A 15,498-nucleotide genomic window follows, 5' to 3' on the forward strand; every position below is an offset into this window, starting at 1 on the left:
CCCCCAAGTCATTCGACCAAGGTTAGGAAGAAAAAGGAGAAATCATAGGGTGCAGTGGTGACTGTAGTTTAAACAAAAAATTTTTTACCTGACTTAAATGCCAGGGCGGGCCGTGGACTGGATACACCGCAAGAGAAAGTAATTTATCAGGTAAGCATAAATTCTGTTTTCTCTTGCAAGGTGTATCCAGTCCACGGCTTCATCCTTTACTTGTGGGATACCAATACCAAAGCTTTAGGACACGGATGAAGGGAGGGAACAAGACAGGTACCTTAAACACAAGGCACCACTGCTTGCAAAACCTTTCTCCCAAAAATAGCCCCCGAAGAAGCAAAAGTATCGAATTTGTAAAATTTGGCAAAAGTATGCAGTGAAGACCAAGTCGCTGCCTTACAAATCTGTTCAACAGAAGCCTCTGGTAGAATGAGCAGTAATTCTTTCAGGAGGCTGCTGGCCAGCAGTCTCATAGGCCAAACGGATGATGCTTTTCAGCCAAAAGGAAAGAGAGGTAGCAGTCGCTTTCTGACCTCTCCTCTTACCAGAATAGATAACAAACAAAGAAGATGTTTGTCTGAAATCCTTAGCTGCTTGTAAATAGAACTTTAAAGCACAAACTACATCAAGATTGTTTAACAAACGTTCCTTCTTCGAAGAAGGATTAGGACACAGAAGGAACAACTATTTCCTGGTTAATATTCTTGTTAGAAACAACTTTAGGAAGAAAACCAGGCTTGGTACGCAAAACTACCTTATCTGCGTGGAACACCAGGTAAGGTGAATCACACTGTAAGGCAGATAATTCTGAAACTCTTCGAGCAGAAGAGATAGCTACTAAAAACAAAACTTTCCAAGATAACAACTTAATATCTATGGAATGTAAAGGTTCAAACAGAACCCCTTGAAGAACTAAAAGAACTAGATTTAGACTCCATGGCGGAGCCACAGGTTTATAGACAGGCTTGATTCTGACTAAAGCCTGAGCAAACGCTTGAACGTCTGGTACCTCTGCCAGACGCTTGTGTAAAAGGATAGACAGAGCAGATATTTGTCCTTTTAAGGAACTAGCTGACAAACCTTTCTCCAATCCTTCTTGGAGAAAGGACAATATCCTGGGAATCCTAATCTTACTCCATGAGTAACCCTTGGATTCACACCAACAAAGATATTTCCGCCATATCTTATGGTAGATTTTCCTGGTGACAGGCTTTCTAGCCTGAATCAGAGTATCTATAACTGACTCAGAGAACCCACGCTTTGATAGAATTAAGCGTTCAATCTCCAAGCAGTCAGACGTAGAGAAACGGACCCTGTATTAGAAGATCCTGCCTCATTGGCAGTGTCCATGGTGGGACAGATGACATGTCCACTAGGTCTGCATACCAAGTCCTGCGTGGCCACGCAGGCGCTATCAGAATCACTGAAGCCTTCTCCTGCTTGATTCTGGCAACCAGACGCGGGAGGAGAGGAAACGGTGGAAAAACATAAGCCAGATTGAAGGACCAAGGCGCTGCTAGAGCATCTATCAATACCGCCTTGGGGTCCCGGGACCTGGACCCGTAGAAAGGAAGTTTGGCGTTCTGACGGGACGCCATCAGATCCAATTCTGGAGTGCCCCATAGCTGAGTCAGCTGGGCAAATACCTCCGGGTGGAGTTCCCACTCCCCCGGGTGAAAAGTCTGACGACTTAGAAAATACGCCTCCCAGTTGTCTACTCCTGGGATGTGAATTGCTGAGAGATGGCAGGAGTGATCCTCCGCCCACCTGATTATTTTGGTTACTTCCGTCATCGCTAGGGAACTCTTTGTTCCCCCCTGATGATTGACGTAAGCTACAGTCATGAAGTTATCCGACTGAAATCTGATGAATTTGGCCGCAGCTAGTTGAGGCCATGCCTGAAGAGCGTTGAATATCGCCCTCAGTTCCAGAATGTTTATCGGGAGAAGAGTTTCTTCCAGAGACCATAAGCCCTGAGCTTTCAGGGAGTCCCAGACCGCACCCCAGCCTAACAGACTGGCGTCGGTCGTTACAATGACCCACTCTGGCCTGCGGAAACATATTCCCTGAGACAGGTGGTCCTGAGACAACCACCAGAGAAGAGAATCTCTGGTCTCATGGTCCAACTGAATTTGAGGAGACAAATCTGCATTATCCCCATTCCACTGTTTGAGCATGCATAGTTGCAGTGGTCTAAGGTGTATCCGAGCAAAAGGGACTATGTCCATTGCCGCTACCATTAATCCGATTGCCTCCATGCACTGAGCTACAGATGGCCGAGGAATGGAATGAAGAACTCTGCAAGTAGTTAAAAGTTTCAACTTTCTAACTTCCGTCAGAAATATTTTCATTTCTACTGAATCTATGTGTTCCTAGGAAGGGAACCCTTGTGAGTGGGGACAGAGAACTCTTTTTGACATTCACCTTCCACCCATGAGACCTCAGAAAGGCCAATACAATCTCCGTGTGAGCCTTAGCTCTGTGAAAGGACGGCGCCTGAATTAAGATGTCGTCCAAATAAGGCGCCACTGCTATGCCCCGCGGTCTTAGAACCGCCAGAAGGGACCCTAGCACCTTTGTGAAAATTCTGGGAGCAGTGGCTAAACCGAATGGAAGAGCCACGAACTGGTAATGCTTGTCTAGGAAAGCGAACCTGAGGAACTGATGATGATCTTTGTGGATAGGAATATGCAGGTACACATCCTTTAGATCCACGGTAGTCATATATTGACCTTCCTGGATCATCGGCAAGATTGTCCGAATGGTCTCCATCTTGAATGATGGGACTCTGAGGAATCTGTTTAGAATTTTTAGATCCAGGATTGGTCTGAAAGTTCCTTCTTTTTTGAGAACCATAAACAGGTTTGAGTAAAAACCCAGACCCTGTTCTGCAATTGGAACTGGGTATATCACTCCCATCGTATGTAGATCTTCTACACAGTGTAAGAACGCCTCTTTCTTTATCTGGTCTGTAGGCAGACGAGAAATGTGGAACCTTCCCCTTGGAGGGGAATCCTTGAATTCTAGAAGATATCCCTGGGTAACAATCTCTAATGCCCAGGGATCGTGAACATCTCTTGCCCAGGCCTGAGCGAAGAGAGAGAGTGTGCCCCCTACTAGATCCGGTCCCGGATCGGGGGCTACCCCTTAATGCTGTCTTGGTAGCAGCTGCAGGCTTTTTGGCCTGTTTACCCTTGTTCCAGCCCTGGTAAGGCTTCCAGGTTGCCTTGGGCTGTGAAGCGTTACCCTCTTGCTTTGCAGCTGTACAGGCTGAAGCCGGACCTCTCCTTAAGTTACGAAAGGAACGAAAATTAGCTTTGTTTCTAGCCTTAAAGGGCTTGTCCTGAGGGAGAGCATGGCCCTTGCCCCCGGTGATTTCTGAAATAATCTCTTTCAATTCTGGCCCGAAAAGGATCTTTCCCTTGAAAGGGATATTTAATAATTTTGATTTTGACGAAACATCGGCCGACCATGACTTGAGCCAAAGCGCTCTGCGCGCCATGATGGCAAAACCAGAATTTTTTGCCACTAACTTAGCTTATTGCAAGGCGGCATCTGTGATAAAAGAATTAGCCAGCTTTAGAGCATTAATTCTATCCATAATTTCGTCATATGAGGTCTCCGTCTGGAGCGACTCCTCCAGCGCCTCAAACCAGAAAGCCGCTGCAGTAGTTACAGGAATAATGCATGCAATAGGTTGGAGAAGGAAACCTTGTTGAACAAAAATTTTCTTAAGTAAACCTAACTTTTTATCCATAGGATCTTTAAAAGCACAACTGTCTTCAATTGGTATGGTTGTGCGCTTAGCAAGTGAAGAAACAGCCCCCTCTACCTTAGGGACCGTCTGCCATGAGTCCCGCCTGGGGTCAGTTATGGGGAACATTTTCTTAAAAATAGTGGGGGGGAACAAAAGGGACACCTGGTCTATCCCACTCCCTAGTAACAATATCCGCAACCCTTTTAGGGATCGGAAATGCATCAGTGTATACAGGGACCTCTAGGTACTTGTCCATTTTACACAATTTCTCTGGGACCACCATAGGATCACAATCATCCAGAATGGCTAATACCTCCCTGAGCAATACGCGGAGGTGTTCCAGTTTAAATTTAAACGCTAATGAATCTGACTCTGCCTGATGAGAAACCTTTCCCGAGTCGGAAATTTCTCCCTCAGACATCAAATCCCTCACCCCCACTTCGGAGTGTTGTGAGGGTACATCAGATAAGGCTACCAAAGCTTCAGACTGCTCATAATCTGTTCTTAAAACAGAGCTATCGCGCTTTGCAGGAAAAACTGGCAGTTTGGATAGAAAGGCCGCAAGGGAATTATCCATGAATAGTTGTTGCAATGTAATAGGGGCGGGCGTAACTGGTTGTGACACATGGGGAGAGGTAGGCGGACTATCCTCATTACCTTCAGTCTAAGAATCATCTAGGGCCACACTTTTAAGTGCAACAATATGATCTTTAAAGTGTATAGACATATTAGTGCAATTGGGACACATTCTGAGAGGGGGTTCCACCATGGCTTCTTAACACATTGAACAAGGATTTTCCTTAGTGTCAGACATGTTTAACAGACTAGTAGCATACACAAGCAGGCTTGGAAAACACTTTAATCAAATAAAAAACACAATTTGAAAAAACGTTACTGTGCCTTTAAGAAATAAAAAGAGCACACAATTTTACTAAACAGTGAAAAATGCACCAATCCTTTTGAAATTTTCACAGTATGTACCTAAGGCTTTAATATGATTGCACCACAAGTTTCAGAACTATGAACCCCTTAATGCCTAAACCAGAGCAGCCCAAAGCCAACAACCGGTTAATTGACTACAGCACCTTGCCACAGCTTACTGCTGTGGCCCTACCTGCCCTTAAGGATCAGTTTTGGGGGAATAAAGCTTCTTTTAGGCCCTCAATCAGCAGCTGGACCCTCCATGTGAAGCAGCATGAAACAGTCTTTCAATTCTAACTGTGCATCTGAGGCGCAAAATTAGGCCCCTCCCACTCCCCTCCAGAGTTGTGAGGCCTACAAAAATCACTTCTAAGTGACTAAATTTATGCCATGTGGATAATAACCCCAGTAAAACACTCCAAAGTGCTTAAAAAGGTGTCTCCAACGAGTATTTCTTAAATAAATAATCGATTGCCCTGTATTAGTGTCAACCAGCCTATTTAGCCCTGTCATGTAAGCATTCAATTCTATACTAAGTCTCAGAACATAGCTTACCCTCCCTACATGGGGATATTGTCAGTCTTCTAGCATTATCTCAGTCTTGTCTAGAAATAAATGACTGAACATACCTCATTGCAGTCAAGCCTGCAAACTGTTCCCCCCAACTGAAGTTTTCTGGTACTCCTCAGTCCTGTGTGGGAACAGCAGTGGATTTTAGTTACAACATGCTAAAATCATTCTCCTCTCAGCAGAATTCTTCATCACTTTTCTGCTAGAGAGTAAATAGTACAAACCGGTACCATTTACAAATAAACTCTTGATTGAAGATATAAAACTAAAATTCTAACAACACATTCACTTTACCCTCCTGTAGAGAGACCCTAGTGCTTAGAGCCGGCAAAGAGAATGACTGGGGGGGTGGAGCTAGAGGGGGAGCTATATGGACAGCTCTGCTGTGTGCTCTCTTTGCCACTTCCTGTAGGGAATGAGAATATCCCACAAGTAAAGGATGAAGCCGTGGACTGGATACACCTTGCAAGAGAAATAACATAATTTATGCTTACCTGATAAATTTATTTCTCTTGTAGTGTGTTCAGTCCACGGGTCATCCATTACTTATGGGATATATTCTCCTCCCCAACAGGAAGTTGCAAGAGGATCACCCAAGCAGAGCTGCTATATAGCTCCTCCCCTCACATGTCATATCCAGTCATTCGACCGAAACAAGACGAGAAAGGAGAAACTATAGGGTGCAGTGGTGACTGGAGTTATAATTTAAAATTTAGAACCTGCCTCAAATAGACAGGGCGGGCCGTGGACTGAACACACTACAAGAGAAATAAATTTATCAGGTAAGCATAAATTATGTTTTCTCTTGTTAAGTGTGTTCAGTCCACGGGTCATCTATTACTTATGGGATACCAATACCAAAGCTTAAAGTACACGGATGATGGGAGGGACAAGGCAGGAACATTAAACAGAAGGAACCACTGCCTGTAGAACCTTTCTCCCAAAAACAGCCCCCGAAGAAGCAAAAGTGTCAAATTTGGAAAATTTGGAAAAAGTGTGAAGTGAAGACCAAGTTGCAGCCTTGCAAATCTGTTCAACAGAGGCCTCATTATTAAAGGCCCAGGTGGAAGCCACAGCTCTAGTGGAATGAGCTGTAATTCTTTCAGGAGGCTGCTGTCCAGCAGTCTCATAGGATAAGCGTATTATGCTACGAAGCCAAAAAGAGAGAGAGGTAGACGAAGCCTTTTGACCTCTCCTCTGTCCAGAGTAAACGACAAACAGAGAAGAAGTTTGTCGAAAATCTTTAGTTGCCTGTAAGTAGAACTTCAGAGCACGGACCACGTCCAGATTATGCAAAAGACGTTCCTTCTTTGAAGAAGGATTAGGACAAAAGGATGGAACAACAATCTCTTGATTGATATTCTTGTTAGAAACAACCTTAGGTAAAAACCCAGGTTTAGTACGCAGGACTACCTTGTCTGAATGAAAGATCAGATAAGGAGAATCACAATGTAAGGCAGATAACTCAGAGACTCTTCGAGCCGAGGAAATAGCCATCAAAAACAGAACTTTCCAATATAAAAGCTTAATATCAATGGAATGAAGGGGTTCAAACGGAACCCCCTGAAGAACTTTAAGAACCAAGTTTAAGCTCCACGGGGGAGCAACAGCTTTAAACATAGGCTTAATCCTAGCCAAAGTCTGACCAAAAGCCTGGACGTCTGGATTCTTTGCCAGACGCCTGTGTAAAAGAATAGACAGAGCAGAAATCTGTCCCTTTAGTGAACTAGCGGATAAGCCCTTTTCTAAACCCTCTTGTAGAAAAGACAATATCCTAGGAATCCTAACCTTACTCCATGAGTAACTCTTGGATTCACACCAATATAAATATTTACGCCATATCTTGTGGTAAATTTTTCTGGTAACAGGTTTCCGAGCCTGTATTAATGTATCAATAACCGAATCCGAAAACCCACGCTTTGATAGAATCAAGCGTTCAATTTCCAAGCAGTCAGCCTCAGAGAAATTAGGTTTGGATGGTTGAAAGGACCCTGAATTAGAAGGTCCTGCCTCAGGGGTAGAGACCATGGTGGACAGGACGACATGTCCACTAGGTCTGCATACCAGGTCCTGCGTGGCCACGCAGGCGCTATCAGAATCACCGATGCTCTCTCCTGTTTGATCCTGGCAATCAGTCGAGGTAGCAACGGAAAAGGTGGAAACACATAAGCTATGTTGAAAACCCAAGGGGCTGTTAGAGCATCTACCAGCACCGCTCCCGGGTCCCTGGACCTGGATCCGTAACAAGGAAGCTTGGCGTTCTGGCGAGATGCCATGAGATCCAGATCCGGTTTGCCCCAACGATGAATCAGTTGGGCAAATACCTCCGGGTGAAGTTCCCACTCCCCCGGATGAAAAGTCTGGCGACTTAAAAAATCCGCCTCCCAGTTCTCCACGCCTGGGATGTAGATCGCTGACAGGTGGCAAGAGTGAGACTCTGCCCAGCGAATTATCTTCGAGACTTCCAACATCGCTAGGGAACTCCTGGTTCCCCTCTTGACGATTGATGTAAGCCACAGTCGTGATGTTGTCCGACTGAAATCTGATGAACCTCAGTGTTGCCAACTGAGGCCAAGCTAGAAGAGCATTGAATATTGCTCTTAATTCTAGAATGTTTATTGGGAGGAGTTTCTCCTCCTGAGTCCACGATCCCTGAGCCTTCAGGGAGTTCCAGACTGCTCCCCAGCCTAGTAGGCTGGCATCTGTTGTTACAATCGTCCAATCTGGTCTGCGAAAAGTCATTCCTTTGGACAGATGAATCCGTGACAACCACCAGAGAAGAGAATCTCTGGTCTCCTGGTCCAGATTTAGCAAAGGGGACAGATCTGAGTAATCCCCGTTCCATTGACTTAGCATGCATAGTTGCAGCGGTCTGAGATGTAGGCGCGCAAATGGCACTATGTCCATTGCCGCGACCATTAAGCCGATTACTTCCATGCACTGAGCTACTGATGGGCTTGGAATGGAGTGAAGGATACGGCAAGCATTGAGAATCTTTGATAACCTGGACTCCGTCAGGTAAATTTTCATCTCTACAGAATCTATAAGAGTCCCTAGAAAAGGGACCCTTGTGAGTGGTAACAGAGAACTCTTTTCCACGTTCACTTTCCACCCATGCGACCTCAGAAATGCTAGAACTATCTCTGTATGAGACTTTGCATTTTGAAAACTTGACGCTTGTATCAGAATGTCGTCTAGGTACGGAGCCACCGCTATGCCTCGTGGTCTTAGTACCGCCAGAAGAGAGCCCAGAACCTTTGTAAAAATTCTCGGGGCCGTAGCTAATCCGAAGGGAAGCGCTACAAACTGGTAATACCTGTCTAGAAAGGCAAACCTTAGGTACCGATAATGATCTTTGTGAATCGGTATGTGAAGGTAGGCATCCTTTAAATCCACTGTGATCATATATTGACCCTCTTGGATCATGGGTAGGATGGTCCGAATGGTTTCCATCTTGAACGATGGAACCCTTAGGAATTTGTTTAAGATTTTTAAATCTAAGATTGGTCTGAAGGTTCCCTCTTTCTTGGGAACCACAAACAGATTTGAATAAAACCCTTGCCCCTGTTCCGTCCGCGGAACTGGGTGGATTACTTCCATCACTAAGAGGTCTTGTACACATTGTAGAAATGCCTCTTTCTTTACTAGGTTTGTTGATAACCTTGACAGATGAAACCTCCCTTGTGGAGGAGAAGTTTTGAAATCCAGAAGGTATCCCTGAGATATAATCTCCAATGTCCAGGGATCCTGTACATCTCTTGCCCAAGCCTGGGCGAAGAGAGAGAGTCTGCCCCCCACAAGATCCGTCTCCGGAAAGGGGGCCCTGACTTCATGCTGTCTTAGGGGCGGAAGTAGGCTTTCTGGCCTGCTTGCCCTTGTTCCATGACTGGTTGCCTTTCCAACCCTGTCTGTAACGAGCAGTAGTTCCTTCCTGTTTTGGAGCAGAGGAAGTTGATGCTGCTCCTGCCTTGAAATTACGAAAGGCACGAAAATTAGACTGTTTGGCCTTCGATTTGGCCCTGTCCTGAGGAAGGGTGTGGCCCTTACCTCCAGTAATGTCAGCAATAATTTCCTTCAAGCCGGGCCCGAATAAGGTGTGCCCTTTGAAAGGAATGTTTAGTAATTTAGACTTAGAAGTTACATCTGCTGACCAGGATTTAAGCCAAAGCGCTCTGCGCGCCTGTATGGCGAATCCGGAATTTTTAGCCGTAAGTTTGGTTAAATGCACTACAGCATCCGAAACAAACGCATTAGCCAGCTTAAGGGTTCTAATCTTGCTCAGAGACTCATCCAATGGTGCTGTGCGAATCGCCTCTTCCAGAGACTCAAACCAGAATGCCGCTGCAGCAGTGACAGGCGCAATGCATGCAAGGGGCTGTAATATAAAACCTTGTTGAACAAACATTTTCTTAAGATAACCCTCTAATTTTTTATCCATTGGATCTGAGAAAGCACAGCTATCCTCCACCGGGATAGTGGTACGCTTGGCTAGAGTAGAAACTGCTCCCTCCACCTTAGGGACCGTCTGCCATAAGTCTCTTGTGGTGGTGTCACTGGGTCTATCCCACTCCTTACTAATAATCTCTGTAAGCCTCTTTGGTATAGGAAAAACGTCAGTACACACCGGCACCGCGTATTATTTATCCAGCTTACATAATTTCTCTGGGATTGCCACCGTGTCACAATCATTCAGAGCCGCTAACACCTCCCCTAGCAACACGCAGAGGTTCTCAAGCTTAAATATAAAATTTGAAATTTCTGAATCCGGTCTCCCCGAATCAGAACCGTCACCCACAGAATGAAGCTCTCCGTCCTCATGTTCTGCAAACTGTGACGCAGTATCAGACATGGCTCCCGTGTCATCGGCGCGCTCTGTCCTTAACCCAGAACTGTCGCGCTTGCCTCTTAACTCGGGCATATTGTATAATACTTCTTTCATAACATTAGCCATATCATGTAAAGTGATTTGTAAGGGCCTTGATGTACTTGGCGCCTCAATCTCACGCACCTCCCGAGCGGGAGACGAAGGTACTGACACGTGAGGAGAGTTAGACGGCATAACTGCCCCCCTCGCTGTCTGGTGATAATTTTTTAATCGTACAGATTGATTTTTCAAAGTAACATCAATACAATTGGTACACATATTTCTATTGGGCTCCACAACGGCTTTTAAACATAATGAACAAGCAGATTCCTCTGTATCAGACATGTTTAAACAGACTAGCAATGAAGCTAGCAAGCTTGGAAAATACTTTCAATAAGTTTGCAAGCAATATAAAAAACGCTGCAGCGCTTTTAAAAAACACAGTTGAGTAACAAAGAACTAATTTAGTTATAGTCAACAATTCATTAAATGTATTAATTAGCAGAGGATTGCACCCATTAGCAACAGGATGATTAACCCCTCAGTACCCAAATAAACGGATATCAAATTAATATTAAACGTTTTTATCTAACACACTGTCACAGGTCTGCTGTGACTGATTACCTCGCTCAAAAACGAATTTTGAAAACCCCTGAGCTTTCTAGAGACGTCCTGGATCAAGGAGGAAGAAGCAGGAAGACTGTGCTAGAATTTTAACTGCGCAACAAGGCGCTAAAAAGAGGCCCCTCCCGCTCATTTACAACAGAGGGAGACCTGATATAACGGTTTCTATGCAGAAATATACGTTAGCCATGTGGAAAAAAATTCATGCCCAAAAGGATTTATCACCAAAGTACCTCACAAAAACGAATAACATGCCAGTAAACGTTTTGAAAATAAAACTTCTTTGAATGTCATGCAAAGTTATCACTAAGCCTGCAACCAGTCGCTACCACTGCAGAAAAGGCTTAAGCATTATTTCAGTATTAACAGTATTTTCTCAGTCAAATTCTAGTCCCTAGAAAATAACTCTACTGTGCATACATTTATCAGCCTGATACCAGTCACTACTACTGCATTTAAGGCTGTACTTACATCATACGGGTAACAGCAGTATTTTCTTAGTCAATTCCATTCCCAGAAAATATTGTACTGCACATACCTCATTTGCGGGGGACCCCGCATGCTATTCCCATGTCCTGAAGTTACCCCACTCCTCAGAATGTCGAGAACAGCCAGTGGATCTTAGTTACGCCTGCTAAGATCATAGTAAACACAGGCAGTTTCTTCTTCCAAATACTGCCTGAGATAGAAAAACAGCACACTCCGGTGCCATTTAAAATAACAAACTTTTGATTGAAGAATAATTAAGTAAAAACTCCAACTCCTCCCGCGACCTCCTTCTTTGTTGAGGGTTGCAACAGAATGACTGGATATGACATGTGAGGGGAGGAGCTATATAGCAGCTCTGCTTGGGTGATCCTCTTGCAACTTCCTGTTGGGGGAGGAGAATATATCCCATAAGTAATGGATGACCCGTGGACTGAACACACTTAACAAGAGAAATGTGTATATACAATCATATTAACACATTATGTATATAATAATATACATATATATTTATATTGCGGTCTATGGGAATACACAGTTCCTATTGAACGCAATGTAAAGGCACTTTTTAGTGCCGTTTTTTTTTTTTCTTACACATCCTTCCCACCAACTTTAAAGCCTCAAAACTGCCTAGTGTAGTTTTCTTTTAATTTTCTTTTATTTATTTTTTTTTAAATAAAAAGTATAATGCCCTCTATTTTGAGGGCATTTGAGTCACTTTTAGGAAAATTAACCAACCAGAGATCTGATCTCTGATGCCCGTTTTGCTGGTTTGCGGACGCACAATAATTTAGCACTCCACTTGTAATTTAGCGCTTAATGTTCACACCACCTGGCTAACTCAGAGCCGTCGCTAGCACTCACCCACCTTTAGAGCAATCTGGGGGCTCCCACCAGATCCCACCCTGACAACCGAGCCTGTATAGTGACAGGCATCGCCGGGGCTTCCCGTTACATGCGGTGACGTGACGCGCAATAACGTGATGGCGTCACTGCACAACTTTAATTAAAATTTACAATACAAAATATAGGGAAAGGGGGCATGCTGCTTAGAAGCCTGAAACTCAGGCATCTAAGCAACTACAGACCCCCAAGACCCACCGTTGGAAAGGTAATCGCCTAACCTTTCCAACAGTATTGGGGATCTGGGGGGGAGAGGGGAACAAAATCACACAACAGAATTTTTTTTTATCTAGTTTAGCACTCAAAGGGTTAAGGAAAAAATAGCTAATATTAAATGTTTTCAATGTTTGTTAAACAAATTACCATTAAATCAATGTATGTTAAAGAGACGTGAAGACAAAATTAAACAAACGTAATGAATAGATCATAAAGTTTTAAACAACTTTCCAATTTACTTTATCAATTTTGCTTAATTCTCTTGGTAGCCTTTCTTAAAAAGAGTAATCCTAGGTGATTTTAGGATCGTGCAAATGTCTTTAGCCATTTTGCAGCAGTGTTTACAACATTCTTTATAGCAATGTTATAGATGGTTCCAAACACTGCTACAATAGACCTCTACAGACGTTCACTTTCCTGAGCTCCTATTAGCCGACTTAGATTTACTCTTCAACAAAGGATACCAAATTTGTAAAAATTAAGTAATTTGTAAAGTTGTTTAAAATTGCCTGTTCTGTCTTAATCATGAAAGTTTAATTTTGACTTTACTGTCCCTTTATATTGCAATTAATTTGTACTTTGAAGAGCTAAGGCAAAATTTATAAACAACAGAAAATGTTATAATATATTGCAAAGTATTACACTACCCCCACCTTCTTCATACATACTTCATAATGCCACCCAGCTGGCAACAATTTCTGTGGAGAACAATGAGGCATGATTAACCCCTTTGATACCGGGAATTTCAGAAAAAAAATTGCCCAAAATAGCAGAGAGTTTTTAGTATTTTTGCTAACATTCCATTTAAACAGAAATAGAGTCTGTTTTTTTCGATTTACCTATCAAAACTACATATTTTGCTTAAGTAGACAACTCAAAGGTATCAATTTCTTCTGTTATGTGTGATCAGTCCACGGGTCATCATTACTTCTGGGATATAACTCCTCCCCAACAGGAAATGCAAGAGGATTCACCCAGCAGAGCTGCATATAGCTCCTCCCCTCTACGTCACTCCCAGTCATTCTCTTGCACCCAACGACTAGATAGGATGTGTGAGAGGACTATGGTGATTATACTTAGTTTTTATAACTTCAATCAAAAGTTTGTTATTTTACAATAGCACCGGAGCGTGTTATTGCCTCTCTGGCAGAGTTTGAAGAAGAATCTACCAGAGTTTTTTACTATGATTTTAACCGGAGTAGTTAAGATCATATTGCTGTTTCTCGGCCATCTGAGGGAGGTAAAAGCTTCAGATCAGGGGACAGCGGGCAGATGAATCTGCATTGAGGTATGTAGCAGTTTTTATTTTCTGAATGGAATTGATGAGAAAATCCTGCCATACCGTTATAATAACATGTATGTATACTCTACACTTCAGTATTCTGGGGATGGTACTTCACTGGAATTACTCTGTAAAAAGTACATTAAACCTTTTAATAGGTATTTATTATGTTAAACGTTTTTGCTGGAATGTAGAATCGTTTGCATTTTCTGAGGTACTGAGTGAATAAATGTTTGGGCATTATTTTTCCACTTGGCAGCTGCTTGTTTTAATTGTGACAGTTTCGTTTCTCTCTCACTGCTGTGTGTGAGGGGGAGGGGCCGTTTTTGGCGCTCTTTGCTACGCATCAAAAATTTCCAGTCAGTTACTCTTGTATTTCCTGCATGATCCGGTTCATATCTAACAGAACTCAGGGGTCTTCAAACTTCTTTGAAGGGAGGTAGATTCTCTCAGCAGAGCTGTGAGACTTATATATTGACTGTGATTAAAAACGTTGCTCTGTAATTTTTACGTTTCAAATTTAATTATTGTTACTTTACTAATGGGAACAAACCTTTGCTAAAAGTTGTGTTGTTTTCAAGGATTGATGCTATAACAGTTTTTCAGTTCATTATTTCAACTGTCATTTAATCGTTTAGTGCTTCTTTGAGGCACAGTACGTTTTTGTTAAATAAGATTGTAACCAAGTTGCAAGTTATTTGCTAGTGTGTTAAACATGTCTGATGCAGAGGAAGATACCTGTGTCATTTGTTCCAATGCCAAGGTGGAGCCCAATAGAAATTTATGTACTAACTGTATTGATGCTACTTTAAATAAAAGCCAATCTGTACAAATTGAACAAATTTCACCAAACAGCGAGGGGAGAGTTATGCCGACTAACTCGCCTCACGTGTCAGTACCTGCATCTCCCGCCCGGGAGGTGCGTGATATTGTGACGCCTAGTACATCTGGGCGGCCATTACAGATAACATTACAAGATATGGCTACTGTTATGACTGAAGTTTTGGCTAAATTACCAGAACTAAGGGGCAAGCGTGATCACTCTGGGGTGAGAACAGAGTGCGCTGATAATACTAGAGCCATGTCGGATACTGCGTCACAGCTTGCAGAGCATGAGGACGGAGAGCTTCATTCTGTGGGTGACGGTTCTGATCCAAACAGATTGGATTCAGATATTTCAAATTTTAAATTTAAATTGGAGAACCTCCGTGTATTACTAGGGGAGGTTTTAGCGGCTCTTAATGATTGTAACACTGTTGCAATACCAGAGAAATTGTGTAGGTTGGATAAATACTTTGCGGTACCCGGCGAGTACTGACGTTTTTCCTATACCTAAGAGACTAACTGAAATTGTTACTAAGGAGTGGGATAGACCCGGTGTGCCGTTCTCACCCCCTCCAATATTTAGAAAGATGTTTCCAATAGACGCCACCACACGGGACTTATGGCAAACGGTCCCTAAGGTGGAGGGAGCAGTTTCTACTTTAGCTAAGCGTACCACTATCCCGGTGGAGGATAGCTGTGCTTTTTCAGATCCAATGGATAAAAAATTAGAGGGTTACCTTAAGAAAATGTTTGTTCAACAAGGTTTTATATTGCAACCCCTTGCATGCATCGCGCCGATTACGGCTGCGGCAGCATTTTGGATGGAGTCTCTGGAAGAGAACCTTAGTTCAGCTACGCTGGACGACATTACGGACAGGCTTAGAGTCCTTAAACTAGCTAATTCATTCATTTCGGAGGCCGTAGTACATTTAACCAAACTTACGGCTAAGAACTCAGGATTCGCCATTCAGGCACGTAGAGCGCTGTGGCTAAAATCCTGGTCAGCTGATGTAACTTCTAAGTCCAAATTACTTAATATACCTTTCAAAGGGCAAA

General features: G+C 43.3%; 1 protein-coding gene across 1 annotated transcript in view; it reads right to left on the bottom strand.

Moving 5' to 3' along the window:
* The window catches only part of ATP10D (ATPase phospholipid transporting 10D (putative)), a 452,340-nt gene that overhangs the window by 320,941 nt on the left and 115,901 nt on the right, over positions 1 to 15,498 (bottom strand). The gene's annotated exons all lie outside the window — the stretch shown is intronic.

This window comes from Bombina bombina, chromosome 2 (assembly GCF_027579735.1).
Source record: "Bombina bombina isolate aBomBom1 chromosome 2, aBomBom1.pri, whole genome shotgun sequence".
NCBI lineage: Eukaryota > Metazoa > Chordata > Amphibia > Anura > Bombinatoridae > Bombina > Bombina bombina.